Raw genomic sequence first — 16,387 nt, forward strand, 5'->3', positions numbered from 1 at the left:
AGCACTGTAATAATAATAATAACAATGATGATGGTATTTGTTAAGCGCTTACTAGGTGCAAAGCACTGTTCTAAGCTCTGGGGAGGCTACAAGGTGATCAGGTTATCGCACGTGGGGTTCACAGTTTTAATCCCCATTTTACAGATGAGGTAACTAAGGCCCAGAGAAGCTAAGTGACTTGCCCAAAGACACACAGCTGACAGTTGCCGGAGCTGGGATTTGAACCCATGACCTCTGACTCCAAAGCCCATGCTCTTTCCACTGAGCCACGCTGCTTCTCCTGTACTAAACTCGTGGGAGCGTACACTAATAATAAGCAGACACATTCCCTGCCCACAACAAGCTTACAGTCTAGCGGACAGTCCTTCCATTTAGGAAGGACATAATGCAGCTGTACAAGGAAGGGGGAAAAACATGCAAAATGCCCCCAAAAGAATTCCTCATCTTCTCACCCAAACCCTGCCCTCCCCATCTTTCCCATCACTGTAGACAACACTCATCCCAATCCGCCTAGATTACTGCATCAGCCTCCTTGTTGACCACCCAACATCCTGCCTCTCCTTAATCCAGTCCATCCTTCACTCCCCTGCCTGGACTACCTTTCTACAAAAACGTTCAGGACATGTCACCCCTCTCAAAAATCTCCAATAGTTGCCCATCTACCTCCATATGAAACAAAAACTCCTCACCATTGGCTTTAAAGCTCTCCATCAACTTCCTACCTCACCTCGCCTAGCAAGGAGACAGTGGATAGAGCACAGGCCTGGGAGTTGGAAGGACCTGGGTTCTAATCCTACCTTTGCCACAACCTGGGTTCTAATCCTGCCTCTGCCACATATCTGCTCTCTGACCTTGGGCAAACCACTTATTTTCTCTGTACCTCAGTTACCTCATCTGTAAAATAGGGATAAGAGTATGATCCCCATGTGGGACAGAGACTGTATCCAACCTGATTAATTTGTACCTACTCCAATGCTTAGAACAGTGCTTGGCACATAGTAAATGCTTAACAAGTACCATAATTATGTATTAAAATAAATTACAGAAATGTACATAAGTGTCGTGGTGCTAAGGGTGGTTGAATATCAAGTGCATCAAGGATAGAGATCCATATGGCGAGAGAAGCAACGTGACTTGGGAGTCAGAGGTCATGGGTCCTAATCCCGGCTCTGCCGTTTGTCAGCTGTGTGACTTTGGGCAAGTCACTTCACTTCTCTGTGACTCAGTTACCTCATCTGTAAAATGGGGATTAAGATTGTAAGCCCCACCTGGGACAACCTGATTACCTTGTATCTCCGCCAGTGTTTAAAACAACGCTTGGCACAGAGTAAGTGCTTGGCACATAGTAAGCGCTTAACAAATACCATCATCATCATTATTATTATTATTATATGTATAGGTGATGCAGAAGGGAGAGCGAGTTGGGGAAAAAAGGGCTTAATTGGGGAAGGCCTCTTGGAAGAGATATGATTTTAATATAAGGTTTGAAGATGGGGTAAGTTGTGGCAACCTGTTGTATGGGGATGGAGTTCCAGGACAGAGAGAGGATATGGGCAAGGGGTAGGTGGCAAGATAAGCAAGATGGAAGAACAGTGGGTTGTTGAAGGAGAGAACTGAGGTGAGGAAGGAGGGTGCTAAGTGACAGAGTGTTTTAAAGCTAATGGTGAGAAGTTTTTGTTTCATATTCATTCATTCATTCAATCATATTTATTGAGCGCTTACTGTGTGCAGAGTACTGTACTAAGCACTTGGGAAGTACAAGTTGGCAACATATAGAGACAGTCCTTACCCAACAATGGGTTCACAGTCTAGAAGGGGGAGACAGACAACAAAACAAAACAAATTAACAAAATAAAATAAATGGAATAGTAAATATGTACAAGTAAAATAAATAGAGTAATAAATCTGTACAAACATATAAACAGGTGCTGTGGGGAGGGGAAGGAGGTAGGGTGGGAGGATGGGGAGGGGGAGAGGAAGGAGGGGGCTCAGTCTGGGAATATGGAGGTGGAGGGGCAACCACTGGAGATTTTTGATGAGGGGGAGTGACATGTCCTGTGTAAGCTGGCATTAGAGGAGCAAAATGTGAGAACTCAGTTGTAGTAGGAAATCAGCTAGGTAAGGTAATAACAATAATTGTGGTATTTGGTAGGAAGGGGTGAGCTGATTGAGTACTTTAAAGCTGATGGTAAGGAGTTTCTATGTGATACAGAGGTGGATGGACAACCACTGAGAGTTCTGGAGGGGTTGGAGAGACATGGACTGAATGTTTTTTTCAGAAAAATGATCCAGGCAGCAAAGTGAATCAGTCACTTGTATTTACTGGGTGCTTACTGGGTGCTGAGTGCTGAGGTAAGGGCTGGAGTGGGAGAGGCAGGAGGCAGGGGAGGTCAACAAGAAGACTGATGCAGTAGTCATGGTAGGATATGATAAATGCTTGGATCAGTGTAATAGCAGTTTGAATGGACAGGAAAAGGTGGACTTTAGAGATGTTGTGAAAGTAGAACTGACAGCATTTGGTGACAGACTATGTGGATTGAATGGGTGATGAGTTGAAAATAATGGTAAAGCAATGGACTTGTGAGACCGAGAGGACAGTGGTGTTCATTCATTCATTCACGTAAACTTCATTTTTCCCTTAAATTGTATTTTTGAAATATTGGAATAGGTTACAGTTGCCTTAAATTTGTTCTTTAGTACATTTATTTCTATTACTGAAATACCTGTTAGAGAAACCCTACACCCTTCAAATAACCAGGTAGAATAATAATAATAATTAGGATAGTAATTATAATAATGGTATTTATTAAGTGCTTATTTGCTATGTACTGTTCTAAACACCGGGTTAGATTCAAGATAATCCGAGCTGGCATGATTCCGGTCTACGTGGGGCTCGTGGTCTAAGAGGGAGGGAGAACACATATTTTGTCCCTACTTTACAGGAAAGGGAGGCAGAGCTGGGATTAGAACCCAGGTCGTCAAACGCCCAGGCCCACACTCTTTCCACCAGACCAGTACTGCGTCTTATTATCTTGTATCTATTGATCAGTGGGATTTATCGAGTGCTTACTGAATGCAGAGCACTGGTCTAAGATCTTGGGAGAGTACAGTGCAATAGAATTGGTAGACACAATCTCTGCCCATAAGGAATTTATAGTCCAGAGGGGGAGACGGACATTAAAATGAATTACAAATAAGGGAAATGGCAGAGTATAAGGATAGGCACATACGTCCTGGGGGTGGGGTGAATGTCAAAGTACGTAAGTACAAAGAACGATGCACTTATTCTAGTGCATAGACAGTACAGAAGAGAGGGCGAATAGGGGAAATGATGTGCATCTAGCTTTAATTCTATTTGTTCTGTTGACACCTATCCACATGTTTTGTCTTGTCTGTCTCCCCCTTCTAGACTGTGAGCCCGTTGGTTGGGTAGGGACCGTCTCTATACGTTGCCATCTTGTACTTCCCAAGCGCTTAGTACAGTGCTCTGCACACAGTAAGCACTCAATAAATATGATTGAATGAATGAATGAATGAATTCAATCATATTTATTTATTACTTATTGTGTGCAGAGCACTCTACTAAGTGCTTGGGAAAGTACAATACAACAATAAACAGTGGCATTCCCTGCCCACAACGAGCTCATTGTCTAAGGTGGGGAGACAGACATCAATATATATCAGTAAAATTACAGGTATATAAGCGCTGTACGGCTGGGGGTGGGAGAAGAGAAAAGGGAGCAAGTCTGGGTGACACAGACGGGAGTGGGGGATGAGAAGAAGTGGGGCCTACTCTGGAAAGGCCTCTTGGAGGAGCGTGACTCAATGGAAAGAACCTGGGCTTGGGAGTCAGAGGTCATGGGTTCTAATCCTGCCTCCACCACTTGTCAGCTGTGTGACTTTGGGCAAGTCACTTCACTTCTCTGGCCTCAGTTCTCTCATCTGTAAAATGGAGTTAAGACTGTGAGCCCACATGGGACAACCTGATCACCTTGTATCCCCCCCCAGCACTTAGAAAAGTGCTCTGCATATAGTAAGCGCTTAACAAATACCATCACAATTATTATGTGCCTCCAATCAGGCTTTGAAAAGGGAGAGAGTAATTATTTGGCAGATTTGAGGAGGGAGGGCGTTCCAGGCCAGAGGCAGGAATGTGGGCAAGGGTTAGTGGTGAGACAGGTGAGATCAAGGCACAGAGAGAACGTTAGCACTAGGAGTGAAGTGTGTGGGCTGGGTTGTAGAAGGAGAAAAGTGAGGTGAGGTAGGAGGGGGCAAGGTGATGGAGTGCTTTAAAGTCAATGGTGAGGAATTTTTTTTCATACGGAGGTAGATGGGCAACCCCTGGAGATTTTTGAGGAGAGGGGTGACCTGTCCTGAACGTTTTTGTAGAAAGGTGATCCGGGAAGCAGAGTGAAGTAAGGCCTGGAGTGGGGAAAGGCAGGATGATGGGAGGTCAGCAAGGAGGCTGATGCAGTGATCTAGGTGGATTGGGATGAGTGTGGTCTACAGGGTTGGGAAAGACGGGGAGGGTAGGGTTTGGGTGACAAGATGAGGAATTCTTTCGGGGGCATTTTGCATGTTCTTCCCCCTTCCTTGTACAGCTGCATTATGTCCTTCCATTTAGGACATAAATGTCCGCTAGACTGTAAGCTTGTTGTGGGCAGGGAATGCATCTGTTTATTGTTATAGTGTACGCTCCCAAGAGCTTAGTACAGTGCTCTGCACACAGTAAGTTCTGAATAAATGCAACTGAATGAATGACTGAAATGTGGCAATCAAAACTGCATGCAGTGTTACAATAGCAGAAACAGCATGGCCTTGGGGAAAGAACACAGGGCCTGGAAGACAGAGGATCCGGGTTCTAGCTAATCCCAACATGGCAATTTGCCTGTTGTGTGACCGTGATCAAGTCAGTTAATTTTTCTGTGCCTCAGTTTCCTCATCTGCAAAATGAGAATTAAAGACCTGTTCTCCCTCCTACTCAGACTGTGAATCCCAAGTGAGTCAGGGACAGTATCCTACCTGATTACCTTGTATGTACCCCAGTGCTTGGCACATACTAATCACTTAATAAATACTGCAATTATTGTCACTATTATGAAAGACCAGCAAGGTGTTTTGGCTACACATAAAATCTTGCTCATTTTCATAAGTTAAAATCCTCAGGAACAAATGAACTCAAGCATTAATTCCAATTCACTGCTAGCTGTCAATTACTGTATCACTTTCCTTAACTAAAATAAACAACTCAATCCAAAAATTATTTGAAAATGTAAATCATGTGCGATAACCAGCCCTTTGCCAGGAAGGCTACGTAGATTAGGTCCATTCCTATCAATCACACTCAAGTGGAAATTTCATTTTAGTTAATGGTAATTGTAATGAGCCACAGTGTCACTCAATAAGAATCCCAAGATGAGACCCCCAATAGGGAAAATGGGGTTTGATGAACTACTTTAAAGATTTCTCTATGTTATGGGTCAGCTCTCAAACCAAGTTTCCTCTTAGCTTCCAGATGCATTTTCCTGGAAATTGGTTTGGAGTGACTTAGTCCTTACAGGACTTTTTAACAGCATTATTTTCTTCTCTCCCCTCCCTCCATTCCCATTCCCAACCAAAGTATTAAAGAAGTGCCAGATCAGATAATAATAATAATAATAATAATAGTACTTGTTAAGTGTTTACTATGTGCCAAGCACCGTTCTAACCACTGAAGTATATAAAAGTCAATCAGGTTGAACACAGTCTCTGTCCGACATGGGGCTCACAATCGTAATGCCCAGTAGAGATGAGGTAACTGAGGCCTAAGGAAGTGAAATGACTTGGCCAAGGTCACAGAGCAGACGTGGAGGAGCCGTTATTAGAACCCATGACCTTCTAACTCCTAGGCCTATGCTGTTTCCACTAAGCCACGCTGCTTCTCATAACTGTGGTATTTGTTAAGTGCTTACTATGTGCAGGCACTGTACTAAGTGCTGGGACTGGATATAAGCAAATCAAGATGGACACAGTCCCTGTCCCACGTGGGGTTCACGGTCTCGATCCCCATTTGACAGATGAGGTAACGAAGACCCAGAGAAGTGAAGTGACTTGTCCAAGGTCACACAGCAGACGTCGCGGAGCCAGGATTAGAACACCTGACCTTCCGATTCTCAGCCACGCTCTGCAGTTCTGGGCTTCTGACTCAAGTTGTGATTCTGCTACCTACAATTCAAGGGAATAATGCCTCATTAACAGAGGTGAGCCTCACCAGAATAACGCCACCGACTTGGGTTTGTTCTACCAAAGTGAAGTGCCATTAGCATTTTCAATTCTCTTCCAGAGGACCTCTGTTAACCCTGGTATTATTCCTCCGCTGCAGGTGGAGATCAAGAGTCAGGGGGACACCTTTTGGCCTCTAATTCTCTATAAGAGAAGTGCTCGAGGAAAAAAAGTTTCAAAATTCCCAAATTCTGGAGAATAGAAAAGAGTAGTGAATCGTTTGGTAGTGGATAAAGCCACGGCCCAGAGAGTCAGAAGGTCATGGGTTCTAAGTGGCTCCGCCACTTGTCTGCTGCGTGATCTTGGGCAAGTCATTTCACTTCTCTGGGCCTCAGTTACCTCATCTGTAAAATGGGAATTGAAACTGTGAGCCCCACATGGGACAGGGACAGTGTCCAACCCGACTTGTTTGTACCCACCCTAATAAATAATAATAATAATAATAATAATAATGTTGGTATTTGTTAAGTGCTTACTATGTGCAAAGCATTGTTCTAAGTGCTGGGGAGGTTACAAGGGAATCAGGTTGTCCCACGGGGGGCTCACAATTTTAATCCCTATTTTACAGAAGAGGTAACTGAGGCACAGAGAAGTTAAATGACTTGCCCAAAGTCACACAGCTGACAGTTAGCAGAGTAGGATTTGAACCCATTACCTCTGACTCCAAAGCCTGTGCTCTTTCCACTGAGCCACGCTGCTTCTACCCTAGCACTTGTACAATGCCTGGCACATAGTAAGCATTAGAGAATACTGCAATTATCATTAGTATTAGTATTATTATTATCAGTGTGGTCCTTATCATATTTGTTTCTCAAAATAATTTCAACTAAACATTTCCTATCAAAGGCTACCTCATAGTTCTACCTTTCAACCCGTTTAGATACAAAGTGAAATGCAAGCCGCCTAAACGGTAATCTTCATATTTGACCAAAAATCTTTCTGATATACTACTTTAATAACAATTGGGTATTTGTCGAGTGCTTTCTTTGTGCTAAGTGCTGAGGTCGATACAAGATAATCAGGTTGGTCCCAATCCTTGCAACATGGGGTTTACGGTCTAAGATGGAGAGAGACTGAGTCCCCATTTTACAGATGAGGAAGTTGAAGCCTGGGAAAGTTAAATAACTTGCCGGAAGTCCCACAGCAGGCAAGTAGCAGAGCTGATTAAAAACCAGTTCTTCTGACTCACGGGCCCATATTCTCTTCTTTAGGCCATGCTGCTTTCCACAGTTCTTATTTTCTATTAAGTTGACAGAGGAACAGCACAAAGGTGGTTTAGCGGCAACATGGTCTAGTAGAAAGAACAACGGGAGTTAGAGGATGGGTTTTAATCCTGACTCTTTCCCAGGCTTGGCTGAGTTACTTCAGTTGCCTGTTTCCTCATCTATAAAATGGGGATAGTAATATTTGTCACAAATACTAAAATTGAGACTGGTTAAAAGCCCTGTCTAACAGGGGCGCGGAGGGTCCAAAAATGAGGTAGTTGATGTGAAGTCACTTTGGAAAAATTAGAAGTAATTTCTTCTAGTGGTGAGTGATCTCCACTTGAGCGCATGTGCTAAAGAATTAGATTTGACCCATGCTTGCTAACTCATATTCCTGCATTCCTGCAGATTCCTTGGACCTTTTCCATTCCCCAGGCTCATCTCCCTGTCTCCACAGTTTTTCCACATCCCTACATTGACTTTAAATCTAGGAACAGATCCGGGAGAGAGCAGATGGTAGCGGGAGTAGAAGGGGAGAAGGTTGGGGATCGGCTGCGGTGAGGAAGAAGCAGCATGGCTTAGTGGATAGAGCATGGGCCCGGGAGTCAGAAGGTCCTGGGTTCTAATCCTGGTTCTGCCGCTTGTCTGCTGTGTGACCTTGGGCTAGTTACTTCACTTCTGTGCCTCAGTTACCTCATTTGGGAAATGGGAATTAAGACTGTGAGCCTTATATGTGACGGACTATGTCCAACACGATTACCTTACATCTATCCCAGTTATTAATTCAGTGCCTGGCACATGGTAAGTGCTTAATCAATCAATCAATCGTATTTATTGAGCGCTTACTGTGTGCAGAGCACTGTACTAAGTGCTTCTATAAATACCATTATTATGGAAGCAGCATGGTGTAGTGGATAGAGCACAACCTGGGAGTCAGAAGGTGATGGGTTCTAATCCTGGCTCCGTTACTTGTCTGCTGCGTGACCTTGGGCAAGTCACTTCACTTCTCTGTGCCTCAGTTATCTCATCTGTAAAATGGGGATTGAGATTGTGAGGTGCCACATGGGATAGAAACTGTGTCCAACTCAATTTGCTTGTATCCACCCCAGAGCTTAATATTGTGCCTGGTACATAGTTAGCGCTTAACAAATACCAAAATTATTATTATTATTATTACTATTAAGATGGATAGCCTAGTATCACTGTCTGCTCTCTGTGTGGATGGGGAGTTGGAGTGGGCCTTTCAAGAGGGAAGGCCACCTCCCTCTCCCTCATGATCCACTATCACCACCGCCTGGTCTGTCTCCTGGGGCTCAGCAGGGGGTAGATGGGGAGCAGAATATCTATTCTATTTATTTTATTTTGTTAGTATGTTTGGTTTTGTTCTCTGTCTCCCCCTTTTAGACTGTGAGCCCACTGTTGGGTAGGGACTGTCTCTATATGTTGCCAACTTGTACTTCCCAAGCACTTAGTACAGTGCTCTGCACACAGTAAGCGCTCAATAAATACGATTGATGATGATGAGTAGGGAGGAGAAGCCCTAGACTGGCAGTGGAGGAAGGAGTTTTCCTTTCCCCTTTGATCCCAACTATTTCTATTTCCCCTCACTCACATCCTGCCTCTTGTCTGGAACAACTTTGCTCTCCGTATTTGAAAGACAATCACTCTCCTCAGCTTCAAAGCCTCATTGAAGGCATATCTCCTCCAAGACCCCTTTCCTAACTAAGCCCTCATTTCTTCTTCTCTCACTCCCTTCTGTGTCACGCTTGCACTTGGATTTTCTCCCTTTATTCATGCCTCCTTCAGCCCCACAGCAGTTATATACATATCCATGATTTGTTTACTTATATTACTGCCAATCTCCCCCTCTAAAGTGTAAACTCACCGTGGGCAGGGAACATGTCTAAAAAACTCTATTATACAGCACTTTCCCAATCACTTAAGGCTCAATGGAAAGAGCACGGGCTTTGGAGTCAGATGTTATGGGTTCGAATACCTACTCCTCCATATGTCTGCTGTGTGACCTTGGGCAAGTCACTTAACTTCTCTGCGCCTCAGCCACCTCATCTGTAAAATGGGGATTAAGACTGTGAGCCCCCCGTGGGACAACCTGATCACCTTGTATCCCCCCCCCCCCCCCCAGCACTTAGAACAGTGCTTTGCACATAGTAAGCGCTTAACAAATGCCATTATTATTATTATTATTATTATTACACTAATCCTGGCTCCACCACTTGTCAGCTATGTGACCTTGGGCAAGTCATTTCACTTCTCTGTGCCTCAGTTAACTCTTCTGTAAAATGGGGATGAAGACTGTGAGCCCCAGGTGGGACAACCTGATTACCTTGTATCTACCCCAGCACTTAGAACAGTGCTTGGCACATAGTAAGCACTTAAATACCAACATTATTATTATTATTACAGTGCTCTGTATGCAGTAAGAGCACAATAAATATGACTGATTGACTGATCCACTGAGGGTATTATTGCCACCACTTGCTCTCCAGCCAGGATGATTAAAAGGTTTTAATAGCTCAATAGCAATCAGTCAGTGGTACTTATTGGGCCCTTTCTGTGTATAGAGCACTGAACCAACTATTTAGAAGAGTATAATAGAGCTGGTAGATATGCTTGTACATCCCAAGCGCTTAGTATAGTCCTCTGCACACAGTAAACGCTCAATAAATCCGACTGAATGAATCCCTGCCCTTAGGGAGCTCACAATTTAGTGGAGAAAAGAGATATTACAATAAATTTCATTTAGAGGGAGGGACAGATCATAAGGATAGGAGCATAAGGGCTGTCATGGGGTGGAGTGAGTAACAGACTGCTTTAGGCATACAGACCCAAATGCCTAGTGATCAGAAGGGAAGGAGAATAGGGTAGGGGGAAGAGAAGTTAGTCAGGGAAGATTTCTTGGAGGAGATAAGATTTTAGTAGATTCTTAGAGGTGGGGAGAGTGGTGGTCTGTAGTATATGAAAGGGGAGGGAATTTCCAGCAGGAGAGAGAATGAGAACAAGGGGACAATGGTGAAATGAAGGTACAGTGACGAAGTTGGTATAAGAGGAGCAAAGTATGTCGGTTGAGTTGTAGTCGGGGGGAGATGAGTGACGCTAAGTAGGAATCTGTAAGTTTAGTGAGGGCAGGGAGCGTGTGTACCAACTATTATAATGTAATAATAATAATAATGATGGCATTTACTAAGCACTTACTATGTGCAAAGCACTGTTCTAAGTGCTGGGGAGGATACAAGTCAATAATAATAATAACGTTGGCATTTGTTAAGCGATTACTATGTGCAAAGCACTGTTCTAAGCTCTGGGGGAGATACATGGTGATCAAGTTGTCCCACGTGGGGCTCACAGTCTTCATCCCCATTTTACAGATGAGGTAACTGAGGCCCAGAGAAGTGAAGTGACTTGCCCAAAGTCACCCAGCTGACCAGTGGTGAGGCTGGGATTTGAACCCATAATAATAATAATAATAATAATAATAATAATAACAATAATAATGACATTTATTAAGTGCTTACTATGTGCAAAGCACTGTTCTAAGCACTGGAGAGGTTACAAGGTGATCAGGTTGTCCCATGGGGGGCTCACAGTCTTAATCCCCATTTTACAGATGAAATAACTGAGGCCCAGAGAAGTGAAGTGACTTGCCCAAAGTCACACAGCTGACCAGTGGTGGAGCTGGGATTTGAACCCATGACCTCTGACTCCAAAGCCCGGGCTCTTTCCACTGAGCCACGCTGCTTCTCTACTCTCCCAAGCACTGAATACGGTGCTTGGCATACAGTAAGCACTCAATAAATATGACTGATTGATTGATTGAGAGGGAGGGAGAGCTGATTGAGTACCTTAAGTTTTCTGCTGTTGGTGTTGGTGACAGCAGAATGCAAGGGTGGCAGCAGAAGACTGGGGAGGGGAAGGGGGCAGGGCGCATTCCGTGTGGGAGCTGGCCTAGTTCTATGTAGCGCTACAGGAAAGACTTGAAAGAAATAATCATCCCACCCCCTAGCCTGCAAAATAATAATAATCATCATCATTATTACTATTATTATGGTACTTGTTAAACACTTACTACATGCCTGGCACTGTTCTAATTACTGTGGTGGATACAAGCAGATCGGGTTGGACACAGTCCCCATCCCACATGGGGCTCCAGTTTTAGTCCCCATTTTACAGATGAGGGAACCAAGGCTCAGAGGAGAAAAGTGACTTACCCAACGTCACACAGTAGACAAGTGGTGGAGCCGGAATTAGAACCCATGACCTCATGATTCCCAGGCCCGTGCTCTATCCTCTAAGTCACACAGCTTCTCCAGAGCAAGACTGTAAACTTGTTCTGGGCAGGGAACATGCGTGGCTCAGTGAAAAGAGCATGGGCTTGGGAGTTAGAGATCATGGGTCCTAATCCTAGCTCCACCACTTGTCAGCTGTGTGACTTTGGGCAAGTCACTTAACTTCTCTGGACCTCAGTTACCTCATCTGTAAAACTGGGGATTAAGACCGTGAGCCCCATGTGGGACAACCTGATTACCTTGTATCCCCCCTGTGTTTAGAACAGTGCTTGGCACATAGTAAGTGCTTAACAAATACCATTATTATTATCATTATTATTATTATTATTACCAACTCTGCTAAACTGTATTCTCTCCAGCACTTAGTATAGTGCACTGCATACAGTAAGTGTGCAATACCTACAAATGATTGATTGATTAACATCTCATATTCCCAAGGAAGCCTAAACTGAGTCTCTGAGGCTATTACAAATTAAAGGTTTTATTAGAGCTTCACACTTTCTCATTATAGGAATGCTTATTACGGCAGATGTTTGAGCTTTGAAGAAGAGTTCAACCATAACGGCAAACAAATTTCTAGAGAAGTTTTATCTGTGTGCGATTGCTAACTTTAGTGGTAAGTCTTTATAAAGATCACCAATGAGACACCTGGAATCCAGTCTGACCTCCAGTACCAAAGCCACGCTCATCACATCCTACCTTCACTCTAGATGGGATGAGGGGCAAGAATGAGTGACAGCAGGATACCCCAAAAAATGGTCTCTAGTAAAGTGAAATGGGGTAGCTGTAGAATAGAAGGAATATTTTAATGACACAAGAACCTCAGATGATGAGTCTTTAGTAGTGGTCGGTAGTGGACGGTTGTGACGCAGCTCCGGAAAACAGGTTAGTTTTGAATGCAGCAGTCAGAAAGTGGGTAAAACTGCGCTCTAGTAAAGGCTTCAGAGAGCTCATGATGACAGGAAAAAATGAAAATAACACCAGGCACTGTGGGTTTACAAACGTGACGCTGACGTAGGATAAAATCTCTACCTGCACAAAAGGAGGAAGGGGCTGTCAATTCTATATTGGTTTTATCAGCAACCCTCCTGCACACAGATAAAATCTCACTCTTGGTAATATCACCTTTGAACTCAAAGGATAGTTATATCTACGTACCGTAATGAAAAAATCAAACAATTATTATTAGAACATCAAATAGAGACGAAAAATAAGATGTTTTGTTCTGTAAATCTCTGTGACTAGTCTAATACTGAAAGGGGAGCTTAGTGCTTTTGAAGATGTCATTTTCCTCAGCCCTGGAACTAATATAGATCTTTGGTCAGAGTTATTCCCTTCTTGGGTTTATTATTATTTTGCTACAATGGAACCGTTCGAGGTTTCCATTTTCTCTGTAAATGACTCCTGAGGTATGAAGCAGAATATAATTATCCAGAAAAGGCAAGACGTGATAATTAACAGTAGAGACTTCAATAATTTTAAAGTGGCTCAATTAAAATAACACAAAGACAATTGTAACTGATCTGTACTAAATCATAATTTAGTATTACAAATTAGATTTAAACCCTAATGGGAAAAAGCAAGTTTCAAGTGCCAATAAAAGAAATAGACTAGCAGGGGGAGTTTAAAAATTGAACACACAACCTTGAGTGTTCCCTTCATTTTCAAAGAATGGAATATAATTTTATACAGTTTTAGACTATGGGCTCCATGTGTGATGGGAACATTGTCTGATGTGATTATCTTGTACGTACCTCATTGCTTAGTACAGTGCTTGGGACTCAGTAAGCCCTGAACGAATGCCATAATTATAATTAGGAAAGGTATTTCTATACATTTCAGTAGAATTTTACAAAGATGCAGCCAGTATTTATCTGTGAAACCAAAGGCAAGGGATGAATTCCAAACCTCTGAGCATGTCACTCCCCCTCCTCAAAAATCTCCAGTGGTTGCCTATCAACCTTCGCATGAAGCAAAAACTCCTCAGTATTGGCTTCAAAGCTGTCCATCCCCTCGCCCCCTCCTACCTCACCTCTCTTCTCTCCTTCTACAGCTCAGCCCGCACCTTCCGCTCCTCTGCCGCTAATTTCCTCACCGTGCCTCGTTCTCACCCGTCCCACCATCGACCCCCGGCCTACATCATCCCCCTGGCCTGGAATGCCCTCCCTCCCAACATCTGCCAAGCTAACTCTCTTCCTCCCTTCAAACTGAGAGCTCACCACTTCCAGGAGGCCTTCCCAGACTGAGCCCCCCTTTTCCTCTGCTCCTCCTCCCTCTCCATCTCCCCTACTCCCTCCTTCTGCTCTACCCCCTTCCCCACCCCACAGCACTTGTGTACATTTGTACACATTTATTATTCTATTTATTTTATTAATGATGTGTACGTATCTATAATTCTATTTATCTAATTTGATGCTATTAATGCCTGTCGACTTGTTTTATTTTGTTGTCTGTCTCCCCCTCCTGCACTGTGAGCCCACTGTTGGGTAGGGATTGTCTCTATCTGTTACTGATTTTACTTTCCAAGCATTAGCACAGTGCTCTGCACACAGTAAGTGCTCAATAAATATGACTGACTGAATGAATGAATGGGGGTGCATGTTCTGTAATTTGATCTCATATCCCAAAGGGTTTCTGCTGGCTTTTTTTGTCATCATCACTAGGAGCTGTGATGATCTGCTGATACACTTCTTATTTTGCAGGAAATAGTTTCCTTCTTCTCTGAGTCATTTTCACTGAAACATTCTGGCTGGGGTCTTCTTGCCACACGCACTTTCAAAATGCACTTTTCTTCTTCAAATGGGTATCTGTACTCAATCAATCAATCAATCAGTGGTATTTACTGAGCTCTTACTATGTGCAGAGCACTGTACTAAGAGGTTGGAAGAGTGCAGTACAACAGAATTAGCAGACATCTTCCCTTCACATAATGACTCACATATAGATTCCAAAAAAAGTCCAATAAAAATTAAAAAGGAGGGCAGAATATGTTTAATTTCTCCTGAAACACCGTTTGACTCTTTGCAAAGCTCTGTGTAGGTGGTTATTAGTACAGTCCTGTCATGTGAGGGTTTCAATCCCCACCAACCCCACGTTAAGGAAAACCAGCATTAGGGTATACGTGACTTGGCCGACACACGAAAGTCTTTGTCGACATCACATCCTGTTAAATCCAAACAGCCGCACATCGTTAGAATATTCCCTAATTCCCTAACAACATACTATCCAAAACCTGCAATAGAGACATGTGCTATGGAGGAACTATGTGTACTCATTTTCAACACTGATGTTATTAACTGATATTAGCTAACACAATTAATCCAAATAAATTTTAAATACATCCCAAATTGAATTTGTATAACCTCCTCTGGAGTGCAACTTGGGAATTTCTCACTAGCACGGATGGTCTTTTGTCTCTACAAGGCAGAGAAGCCAAACCAATTACTCGTGGGTGAAGTAAATTTTTGACTGTAACCTGATGAAAATGAGCCTCTACCTTTCAAAGTCAGAATCTGAAACAGAGACTTGGACACATTAGTGCTACCCTGTAAACAAGTACTAAAGTTATTTCATGTCTTTTCCAAGCCTGCCCTCTCCTTGTAAGAAACATCAGCAATAACATGCATGAAATGAGCAGTCATTGCTACTCACTTGTTATAAATTATTTCTTGTCCTGGGGGAACTGGCAAGTGGCTATTTCCAAGACTGCATTAGTGATCTCTGGCTCCTTTAAAGCTCCCGTTGGTTTAAATCAGTTTAATTTTTTAAGTGTGAGGGAAATTCATGATCTCAGAAGGCAGACTGTCTGTGATGGAAGTTTCTATAGTTACTATTCCCTTGATGGCTTTTTAGCTTCCATCAAACTGCTGTGAAATGGTGTAAAAAGGCATTCAAGGAGAACTATTTCAGCTCTAAAGCATTATACTCTGATCTATCAAGGCATTTGTCTTCTTTTAGTTACAACTAGCAAACATCCTGATTGAGTATTCTAACTCAACAGGATATAGGGTCCTACCTTTCTCCTTCCTCCCATTTTTGTCAGATCATTACTAATGAGGCCTGAGAAATAATTACTGGAAATCAATTACCTACAATGGGACAAAGATATTTGGGACTTTGTACTCATAATAGAATTGAAAGAAATCTAATATATTACACCATATGCCACTCCTGCTCGTTCAGTCGATAAAAGCAGAATTTGATCACGACGCCTCCTCTTCTGTTGATCTTTTGTACTCTATTTCCTCTTTCAAGGGGAAAAGAAGGCAGATAATGTGATCAGACTACCTCCAGAAGAGCTCTACTTTTTATAGGATAACAGTCAGGATGAATAGTCTTTTTGTTCTTCTAAGCAGAATACAAATTAATTGAGAATGCGAGTGATTCCTTTGACAAGCGGTGATTTTAAAGAACCATTTTCCCGGTACTGTTCATCTATTAGTCACTTTCTTCATACAGATCGCTTAATACAGATCGCAACAGTTCACATAAATATCTGAACAATGACTAAAACAGCCCCCAGTTTATAAGGCTACTCAAGGCCAGTTTGAACCCAACCTTGGTCAACAAAAAGGCAATCCTAAGGACAAGAATGGACTAGGGTGGAAGAATCAAAGG

This window comes from Tachyglossus aculeatus, chromosome 1 (genome assembly GCF_015852505.1).
Source record: "Tachyglossus aculeatus isolate mTacAcu1 chromosome 1, mTacAcu1.pri, whole genome shotgun sequence".
Classification (NCBI taxonomy): domain Eukaryota; kingdom Metazoa; phylum Chordata; class Mammalia; order Monotremata; family Tachyglossidae; genus Tachyglossus; species Tachyglossus aculeatus.